Consider the following 11,677-nt stretch of genomic DNA (forward strand, 5'->3'; position numbering starts at 1 on the left):
ACAAACACCTGAGCTGCTGCTACAAACACCTGAGCTGCTGCTACAAACATCTGAGCTGCTGCTACAAACATCTGAGCTGCTGCTACAAACATCTGACCTGCTGCTACAAACATCTGAGCTGCTGCTACAAACATCTGAGCAGCTGCTACAAACATCTGATCTGCTGTTACAAACACCTGAGCTGCTGCTACAAACATCTGAGCTGCTGCTACAAACACCTGAGCAACTGCTACAAACACCTGAGCTGCTGCTAGAAACCGAGAAAGTAATTGTCCATCATTAAACAGGGGTGGAGCCTCCGTGTTCAACTGTCCCCCTCTTACAATGCTGTTATTGCTGTTATCAGCTCCCTGTGAATAGTAAACAGCCATCAGGTGCTAATGATCCATCGTTAGGCTGATGGTCCTTCATGTGAGCAGCTGGTTTTGGTTGTCAGCAGCAAACTGGTTGATCCACTCTGAGAAGGTGCTATTTAAGAGGCTTAGCTGAATACAGCCCTCAGACTGAGGAAGTCTCTCGGATGAAAGTCGAAATGTTTCAACATTTTGTGGTTTTTTTTGTTTTTTTGAATGTCCAGAGGACCAGATTTAACTTTTTTACATATCTCATGACTGTTATGTGCCAGAATACTAGGTATCCAGCAGCATATACATTGCACACACACTTACTGCAAAGTCTGTGGTGCGAGCTCTTATGCAGTTTATTGCAATTTTCGGGATACCAAAAGTCATTCAGAGTGACCAGGGATCTATCTTCTCCTCTCATTTGTTTGCACAGGTTTTGAAGCAGCTGCACATTAAGCACAATCAATCTACAGCATACCATGCACGCCAAGGAGCCCTGGAGCGATTTCATCAGACATTAAAATCTTTACTCCATGCTTACTGTGTTCAGATGAATACTGACTAGGATGATGGTCTGCCTTGGTTGTTGCTTGCAGCAAGAGAAGTAACACAGGAGATTACAGGCTTTAGCCCTAATGAATTAGTCTTAGGTCATCCCTTTTAAAAAGGGAGTTTTTCCTTTCCACTGTTGCCACTGTGCTTGCTCAGTATGGGAGACTGCAACGAAGTCAAGAGTCAACTTGTCTGCTGGATTCCTTAGATAGAGAACTTTACAAATTGGCTTTTATGTGAATGTTCCTGTAAAGTGCCCTGAGACAACTTTGTTGTGATTTGGCGCTATATAAACAAACTGAACTGAATTGAATTCATACTGTGTGCGGCCCTTTAACTGTTTTGCGGGATGAATGTGTAGTGAACCTAACCTGATGTCAAACTAAGCCTAAGGTCAAAACACTTGACCTTAAGAACCTTGATGGACAGAAACTGTTATTTCATTGATCTGCATCCAGAAATACAGTTTGACCCATCCTGAGACTTTCTTTCTTGAATTAATCAAGTAGAAAAGACAATTCTCTATGATCATTACTATTTTACAAATGTTTTGATAATCAAATTGTGTTAGTTCAAACAATGTTTACAGGTTGAAGAGAACTACTCATTTTTATTTACATAAACAGTAAGTAATGATTTTTATTCCTCATTCAAAGAAGAAATCAGGGTAATAGGCATTTCTTGATTTTTCTGTCTTCAATGAGCAAATTTGTAAGTGTGTTAGAGTTCGAGTTTCGGTCAACTAAAAAAGTTTACTGAGAAGAAATGTCATGTTTAACTTTTACAGAAGATACAGGAGAGTTTGACTCCACGAAGTCTGGTTTTCTCCAATAATCTTTCTGTCTGTTTTAAACAATCTTAATCTCTATCCTTGAATTTTCATAACACCTTACATCACAAACCACACCTCTGTTCTGGTCCATCGACCAATTAGAAAGTTCTCAAATGAACCGGAAGCCGACCCATTTAAATGTGGCAACTTCCCAGTTCAGCAGCTGGTGCGCTCTAGAATGAGTTCAACATGGGAGTTTTCAGAGCTTGAAAGTTTTTCCTGGAGAAGAGTTCCAGACTTTAACTCTCTGAAGAGAGTTAAAGAGTTCAGAGTTCTTGGATGCTAACGCAGGCGTCCAGAATGCTTCTATTGGAATCCAGAATGCAGGGACGATTTTGGGAATTATAACTTCTGTTTGGATAACCTCGCACGACTCTCGAAGTATTTTAGCTGTTCTCAACGGAGACGCTGAAAGAGTCAAAGGAAGGATTCTATACCGACGCTGATCTATCATCAACCAGGTAAAAGTTCTACTTCGACCAAGCGTACCGTGACCAAGCTGAGAACTGAAGGAGCGTGCACGTTTCTGGTCAAACAGATTAATTCCCTCACACATCTCTCTGTAAGATAAATCTCCATTTTCCATCTTAAACTCTCCTTTCTCCTAAAATCATTACAGATATTTTAGAAATATCTGAAGCAAAGTTCTCAATCACCGCCGTGTGATTGATGTCTGCTGTTCTGCTGAAAAGTGAGGACAATCGCCGTATTGTCCCACTTCCTGTGAAACTAGCCATGTTATTGTTTTCATATTTTGCCAAATTAATGTTTGATGTTAAACTTTGATTCTGCAAATAAATGACCGCATTCATTTTGATGGGTCAAAGATAAATAACGTCTCTCGTTACATTTCTGTTAAATTCAATGCACGACATTTACACAGTCAGAAAAATGAAGAACTCGCGAAATGTATGAATATATCCTGCATATGTCATACTACAAATGGAAGGATACTGAACCACCACAAAACCTGTTGCAATATGTTAATGGATTTAAGCAGAGACTCTTTACTACTACACAATTGGCAAAAGAGAAATTATCATCTGCACAGGAAAATATTAATAGCCTGTATGATAAGAAAGCTGAACATCGTGTCTTTCTTTCAGGTGACCAAGTACTGGTCTTACTTCCAATTGTTAGTTCACCATTTCAGGCAACATTCTCTGGGCCATATACAGTTGTGAAACAGCTGTCAGAACTTACTATGTCATTGCCACACCAGAACGGCAGAAGAAAAAGCAAACTATTCATGTTAACCTCTTAAAACCATATCATGTTCGTGCTCAAAATGTATTGGTGGATGAAGTTCACCCTGTGTGTATTTGTAAAACAGTGACATCTGCTGGACATGAATGGAATGGAGATGGGTTACCTGCTCCAAACTCAGCAATGTTAACTGGTCGACTCAAGAACTCTGAAGTACTGGAAAACTTGGACACTGTGCTGAGTTATTTACCAGAGTCACAATGCTTTGAGTTAATACAGTTGATAAACTCTCATTCTGATTTATTTGCAGATGTTCCATCCTGCAAGCATCTGACTGAACATGACATTGAGGTGGGTGATGCACTACCTATAAAACAACAATTTTATAGAGTTAAACCAGAAAAACGCAAACACTTGGATGCTGAGGTTGACTATATGTTAAAAAATGGCATTGCTCAGGCATCATGTTCAAGCTGGGCTTCACCTTGTTTGTTGGTTCCAAAATCAGACAAAACTTTTCGGTTTTGTTCAGATTTCAAAAAAGTCAATAAAATAACCAAACCTGATTCATACCCTTTGCCTCGTATGGATGATTGCATTGACCAAATTGGTAATGCTAAATTAATCAGTAAGATAAATCTACTAAAGGGCACAATAAATCTCTGCCTTCATTACACCTAGTGGTTTGTACTCGTACAATTTTATGCCTTTTGGCTTGAGGAATGCACCAGCAACTTTTCAACGCTTGATGAATAAAGTTGTTGGGTGTCTGGAGGGTTGTGCTGTGTATTTGGATGACGTTGTGTATGCAGATACTTGGTCCTCTCACCTGGAACGACTCACAACATTGTTTGACAGATGCACATCTTGTGGTGAATCTAGATAAATGTGAGTTTGCTCGAACAACTGTTACATATCTTGGTCATCAAGTGGGTCAAGGCAAGGTATATCCTGTTAGTACAAAAGTTGAGGCTATGGAAAAGTATCCACCACCAACAACTAAAAAGGAACTCATGAAATTCTTGGGTTCAGTTGGATACTACAAAGCCTTTTGCAGGAGTTTTTCAACTGTGGTTGCACCTCTGACAGATCTTTTGAAAAGTAATGTGAAATATATTTGGTCCCCTGTCTGTCAGCAAGCTTTTGAAAACGTGAGGAATTTTTATGCAAGTCTCCTGTCTTAATGGCCCCTGATATGAGTAAACCATTTGAATTCCAAGTGGATGCCAGTCATGTTGGTGCAGGGGGAGTCCTTCTGCAAAGAAATGAATTTGCAATTGAAAGACCTGTGAGTTTCTTTTCTAAGAAATTTAATAGGCACCAGCTGAATTATTCTGTTATTGAAAAGGAGACCCCTGCTGTAATTTGGTCTTTACAACACTTCGAAGTCTATGTGGGTTCAGGGCCTTTAACTATTTATACAGATCACAATCCTTGGACTTTTTTTTAACTCTTTTCGCTGCCCAAATCAGAGACTTGTGAGATGGTCTCTGATTCTTCAATCTTTTTCCTTGGATATTTGTCATATCAAGGGAAGGGATAATGTCATTGCAGATCTTTGTCCAGAGCACCAAGCCAGTAGGTTTTTTTTTTTTCTCTCTCTCCTTGTCTCTAACAAAGTCACTTCAAGGTACCACTTGTTGACTTTGGGATGGGGCTTGAAAGGACCCAAAGTTCTATTGCTCCAGCCCAGCTAGACTGCAATATTGTAAGTACATGTAATTTTTTTTCTCAAGATGTTGATACTGTTGAAAAGGGTTCCAGTAGGGACCCTGTTTTGAAGAGGGGGGTGTTATGGGCCAAGGTTTTCCTCTTGGCCTCTCTAACATGTCTGTGTTTCAGAGCTCCTAATTGGTGTTGATTGGAAGTGGAGGCAGCTGGCCAGTGTCTTCAGAAGTGTAGATTAAAGCGATTAAAGTCTCCAGCTACCATGTAAAGAGCCTCAGGGTGTTTGTTCTGCAAAGAACTGATTATATCATGAAGTTCTTGTAAGGTGTCATTAACATTAGCATCCGGAGGAATGTAAATAACTGTGATGAAAGTCACTGTGAACTCGTGGGGTAGATAATGTGGCCGACATTTCATTGTTATTTGCTCCCAAGCCTTTGAGCATGAGCTATTTACAACAGTATAGTTCGTGTACCGAATTTTACTCACGTAAATGCATACTCCGCCTCCCTGTGATTTCCCCGTTAGCTCGCTGCAGCGGTCCACTTGAAAAAAAAAAGTCTGTCATCCAGCTGGAAGACTGTCCGGCATTTCACTTGTAATCCATGGTTCCGTAAGGCAAAGCACCGCACACTTCATCATCTCTTCTTTAGGTAATTTAGGTAATTTACCCCACGGCAAGTCAGATAGATATCTTCCATTTCCATTACTAGCAGGGGCAAAGAAAGCTATAATTCGCAAGTGGCAAGATGTGGAACCACCATTATCTCTGGAATGGAAGGAAATAATTAAGGAAATACATGCAATGGAGAGACTGATTTTTTTTCACTAAGACTTGCTACTGATAAAAACAATAAATACTGGAAGAAATGGAACTTCTCCTTGAATTTGTTGACAAATGTATGATTATTGTAATTACCTCTCTTATTTGAATGTCTCATGTCTCATAATGAGTTTAACTTTTTATTATAATAATTCATATGCTTTTCAGAATCAGAATCAGAATAAACTTTATTGGCATTGCACTGAGATACAACGAAAATATGTACTTTGTACGTACAGTCGTCCAAAGATGGGCGGAGTGCACGAAGCTGCGGCTATAAATAGCGTGGCCCTCTTATTCTTATTCAGAATAATATTTTGCTTAGATGAGAAAAGGAAAGAAAACATGAGGAGAGACGGTATAAAAAAAAATATCTCTCATGCCATGTCCTACACAGGGCACGATTTGAGGCATCAAAAAAACCTACCACAGCAAAGCAACATAAACAGACGTTATACATTTACATATAGGCCGGTGAAAACATTGAATTTTTAAGGGAAAGTCATAGCATAGTCCAGAGCCCCCCCTCTCAGCCATTGTCCAGATAAGAGGTGACATTCATCTTCGGCCCTATTTACACGGACACAATGGGGGGAAACATATTTTTTTTGTATGTTAATTAGAGGAAAAGATTTACGTTGACACGGTCGGATTTTGGGTTTACGTGCATCCGGAGGATTTCCCCCCCACCCTCCCGAATCCGCTGTAGTTACCATGCCAGGTCATTAGATGGCGCTGTGAATTTTGTACCTTCACCTAATGTGCATGCGTGCTGCCTAGGCATGCTTCTTTCCTGTGAGCTAAAAAGCTCAGCTAACAACAACGTAACAACAAGTTAAAGCTGGATTCTGGCTGGATTTTGGATGAGAGTCGACAGATTTGACGCCAAGCAGGACCGCATCATCTAACAGCTCCACACCGGTCACTGAGTGGACCAGAACCGAGTCGACGATGATGGACTTTATTCCGTGATAATCAGTAGCTGATTACTGCAAGTAAATCAGATGTTCTTAATAATGTTTGTTTGTGTTTACTTCGGTTACAAAACAACCAACTGAGTTTTTATTTTTCCTGAAAGAAGAAGGAGCTGTCCTTCCACCAGGCGGACCGGTTCTGAACGAGGCTCGGCCCAGATGAACTGCAGGAGGACGTCAAAGAGAGATGTTGGATGAACTATTTATTTAAAATTCCCCTCAGTTCTTTTATTCATTCCATTCAATGTTTGAAGCTGCATTAATCAAAGGAGTGACAGCCTGAATGAGCCAGAAGGACAACGTGGGACATCCAGGATGAAAACTAGAGTCCAGTTCATTAATGCAGTTTACAGTTCAGTTAACATGTTTTAATAGTGTGTTCAGTTTAATTATCAGTGTTTGTGTGATATACAGTTTGTGGTGTTGAATAATTAAATAAAAATTAAACCTGATGTCTTCATTTTTAACTTTAGTGTTCACGCTATATGTTTAGCATCATTTTAAATTTGAATTACATCATGTCCAGATAGCTTCATTATATTTCACAATAACATAAATACTGTTTATTATTATTAAACTGTTGTTATTTAGCACATTTAGTATGTTACAGTGCAGCACGACGTGTGCGTTTCACGTTCTATAAACAGCGACATTAGAACTGGATCAGATTGTGTCTCTTCCAACACAGATGTCGGTCATAGCACCTGAATCTGACGTAGATTAACTACGAGATTAAAAATATATTCCATCAGTCTTAGTTCAGAAAGCAGTGTATCTGCCGCCATGTTGATAGAAATATAGCGTCTGTCCACGCGTGCATGTGAGCATGTGGTTTAACACTAAGCCTCAGCGGGAGATGTTTACATTATCAGCAGGGGGTCAGAGAAAAACCTCCACTCTGGAAGGTGGATTCAGAAACCTCCAGATTCAAAGAGGGGGGGGGGGCACTGGTGTCGTGTAATTGATCAGCTGAACCGCAGAGAGAAAGGAATGGATTCACTCAGAATACACGCCGTGTAAACGGCCCCTTCAGCTCAGTTGAGGTTCTGTTACATGTCCACAGCCTTGGGGAAGGGAGGGGTGAGGAAACAGTCAAAGCATCTTTGTTGTTTTCAAAACATTCCAGGAGGAGTTGAGATAAGTCCGGCGTCAAGGCCACAGTTTGGGTCAGGCAGAACTTGTGAATTGTTGTTCTGCCTTTTTAAAGTCTCGTTGGTATATATTCCTCTGAAGGAAACTCCAAAACAGCCGAATTGATCCTTTACGCCAAAAGTCGAGCTCACAGCTTCTCCAAGATTATTCCCACCATTCATGAGTGCTGCCAGTAAGTTCACAGTCCTGATAACAGCTGCTCCAGCTCCCTGCTGCAGCTCCCCAAATTCAGTCTGAGCACTGTCGACACATCCACACAAATTTATAGACAATCCAGAATTCACCAGTCAAACAGCAAAAAAAAAAAAAAAAAACAGTTGTGAATCCAATCATGAATCCAATTTGTTTCCATCGAGGTAAGAGGGTCCTCCTTATGCCCTGACGCCTGTCAGGAGAAGTTGATCAATTTTGTTAAGAGACCAGCTGATCCTTCGAATTAAGAGGTATGCAGAAAAAAAAGAGGCTTTTTAAGGGTTCACAGGACAAAAGAGTGCAGCAGGGAAGCGGGTGGGGGGAGACAGGGAGATACGTCTGGTTCCACCGGAGGAAAGAGAGGAAAAATGTGCTTTTGTCATACTTGTTGCTCTGGACTTTTATTTAGTGAGGGTCTGAATGTTTAATGTACGTCTATTTCAACAATTACAAAAATAATACAAAATAAAGTTAAAAAAAAAATGCTTTCCTCCACCTGCATAATATCATTAAGCTTAGAAACATCCTGTCCAAAAATGATGCAAAAGAACTGGAGGTGGCTGTGGAAAGAGATGTCTTTGCCTCCCTATTCAAACTGCTGTCCCCGCGACCCAACTTCAGAACAAGATGAAGATAATGGATGGAAACTGATTCATACATTTATCACATCTGGACTATTGCAATTGTTTACTATCTGGGTGTCCACAAACTTCTTTAATAAGTCTTCAGCTGATTCAAAATGCCGCTGCCAAAGTTTTAATGAGGGTTGCTGCTGTTGTTGCACCCAGGTTATGGAACAATTTTAGGGATGGGGCCAATCTGATCTGGTATCGGGTTCCGATACCAGCATAATTTACATATCAGATTTTTCCGATCCAACCTGCAGAGATTTCCAATCCATGATGCATGTCTATGTCTGCTGAAACATCTCCACATGTGATTCCCTGCTGGCTGCTCTACAAGTTTGCTTCAAACTATGGAATGGATTTCCTGAACGGAGACATATCTCATGAAACCCAGAGTAATAAGACCTACCACAAATTCAGGAAATCCATTTCATAGTTTGCAGTCAGCTAAAACATGAGTAAATATGTGATGAATGAGCAGAACAGCACTGTGGCTAATGGCTAATAAACTTTTCATCAAAACATGTCCGCTGTATAGAAGTATTTTACAGTAAAAACACTACAAAGCAAGACAGCAACGTGCAATGTCTGCAGAGCCGCTGTACCGAGGAGGAAGCTCCATCGCAACTTACAATACAGCAAACTTAATAAAACATAGCGCCACATTAAACTGTGGTAAAGTTAGTTTTACGTTGAACATTCGAGCTCCATGGCTTCAGCGGTGTGTTCTCACATTCTCACAGGAGTTTTCACATGTTATTGTGATAACAATGTATGTCCCACCCTCTGCTAATACTGCTGCAGCCTGCGACATCATTCACACCACCACCAGCAGACTCCAAACACAGCACCCACAGGCCTTCTTTCTGATCTCTGGGGACTTTAATCATGTTTCCCTGTCCTCCACTCTCCCTACCTTCACCCATTATGTCAACTGCCACACCAGAAATACCAATACACTGGATCAATTTTTGCCAATACCAAGGAGGCATACAGTTCATCACCTCTGCCTCCCCTGGGGGGCTCAGATCACAATCTGATTCATCTGCAGCCTGTGTATAAACTCCATGGTGCATAGAGAACCAGCTGTGATGAGCACAGTGAAGCAATGGACAGAGGAGACTGAAGAAGCTCTGAGGGACTGTTTCAGCTCCACTGTGTGGGAAGAGCTCTGTGCTCCTCATGGGGAGGACACTGACAGCATCACGGACTGCATCACGGACTGCATCAATTTCTGTGTGGACAACACTGTGCCCATCAGGACAGTACGGCGTTTCTCCAACAACAAACCATGGATTAACCCTGAAATAAAGGCTCTCCTGAAGGAGAAGAAGAGAGCCTTTAGATCAGGTAACAAGGAGGAACTGAGAGATATGCAGAAAGAACTGAGAAGGAAGATTAGGGATGGAAAAAACATCTACAGGAAAAAGATGGAGGATCAGCTGAAGCAGAGCAACATCAGTGGGGTGTGGAGGAGCTTTAGGATGCATTCACACCAGCCCTGTTTAGTCCACTTTAATTGAACTCTAGCTCGTTTTCCTAGAAAGTCCGGTTCGTTTAGGGAGGTGTGAACGCGCCATCGAACTCTGCCACGGAACAAAAAGGCGAACTCTGGCCCGGGCTAAAACCTAGGTCTCGGTCCGGTAGAAGAGAACTCCAGCGCGGTTCCAGTACAGTGTGAATGTAAACAGACCGGGCCCCGCTCCACAAGCAAGAAGTGGAGTACAGCGCAGGACAAACAAACACACATTTCTCTGACCTAATATGGAGCCGTCAGCTGCCTTGTGTGAAAAACAATATTCTCCATGGTCTTCTGTCTCATCTTCTGCTCATGCTGAGTCCATTTTTGAAAAATGACAAAATATAACTCCTAAAACTTGATGCCACTCCGTTTTTGTTTTTATTTCCAGAAGAAGAAGTGTCTTCAGAGGTTTTTGTGTTGTTTATTTCAGTAGTTCTTGGTGCAGCGCCCCCACAGGCGAGCGGGGGAACAGGTTGGTTCAACAGGTTGGCTCGACTGCACAGTGCAGTGTGAATGCAAATGCACCAGCTCAAATGTAACAAAATGTTATGAACATTGGTCCCCAACTGAACCGAGTCTACCGGACTATCAGGTGTGAACACAACCTCAAAAACATATCAGGCCACAAATCAAGCCTCCAGGCTGTAGGAGACAAAGGGTGGGTGAACGACTTGAACCAGTTCTTTAACAGATTTGATCTGTCACCCACCCCCACCCCTACTCCAGCCCTGTCCCCCCTGCTGTCAGCCCCATCACCTTTAATGACTGCCAACTTCTCTTCTCAGGAATTCACACCTCTCAGCTCTCAGCCATTAGCCTCCCCCTTCATTCCAGGAAACCTCATCTCACAGTACCCTTCCCCCACCTCCATCTTGTCTCTCTCAACTCTTCAGGTGAGGAATGAGCTGTGAAAGATCAAGGTGCGTAAAGCTGCAGGTCCAGATGGAATCAGCTCCAGGCTCCTGAGGTACTGCTCAGATCAACTGTGTGGCATCATGGCATTTATGTTCAATCTGAGCCTGAAGCTGAAGAAAGTACCACAACTGTGGAAGACCTCCTGTGTGGTACCGGTACCAAAAACCAAACAGTTCAAGGACCTCAGTAACTACAGGCCGGTGGCACTGACCTCACATTTGATGAAGACACTCGAGAGGCTGGTCCTCAACCATTTGCGCCACCTGGTGAGGTCTTCGTTGGATCCATTGCAGTTTGCCTACCGGCCTGGCATCGGGGTGGATGATGCCATCATCTACCTCTGGCACCAAGCTCTGACCCACCTGGAGAAACCTGGAAGCACCGTGAGGATCATGTTCTTTGATTTCTCCAGTGCTTTCAACATCATCCAGCCAGGACTTCTGCGGGACAAGCTGGAGTTATCAGGAGTGGATCACCACATGTCCCAGTGGATACTGTATGTATGTATGTATGTAATGTTGGATTTCATGTTTTATCTTTTATTATTTTTGTCAAGCTTGAAATGTCATGCATGTCATGTCATACAATGTGTGCACGTGTCGTTTTTTTAAAGGGTTTCACTACACTTATAGCCCTAAAATCACTTAAATGTTAGTCAATTACTTTGCATGAGTATCTACTTTATATATAATCTTACACTAGCTAGAGACAATCTTATAAATCTACATTTTGATATAATTACAAGCTAATCACAACAAGCCAGGGAGCAGGTAAGATACTGACTACACGGGAGAGAGGAGTCTTCTTTCTGTTAGCTGAGTAAGCATTTGTATGATAGAGTACAGGTAGAATACCTAAAACCCTCAGGTCC

This window comes from Nematolebias whitei, chromosome 10, assembly GCF_014905685.2.
Source record: "Nematolebias whitei isolate Nwh7 chromosome 10, NemWhi1, whole genome shotgun sequence".
Classification (NCBI taxonomy): Eukaryota; Metazoa; Chordata; class Actinopteri; order Cyprinodontiformes; family Rivulidae; genus Nematolebias; species Nematolebias whitei.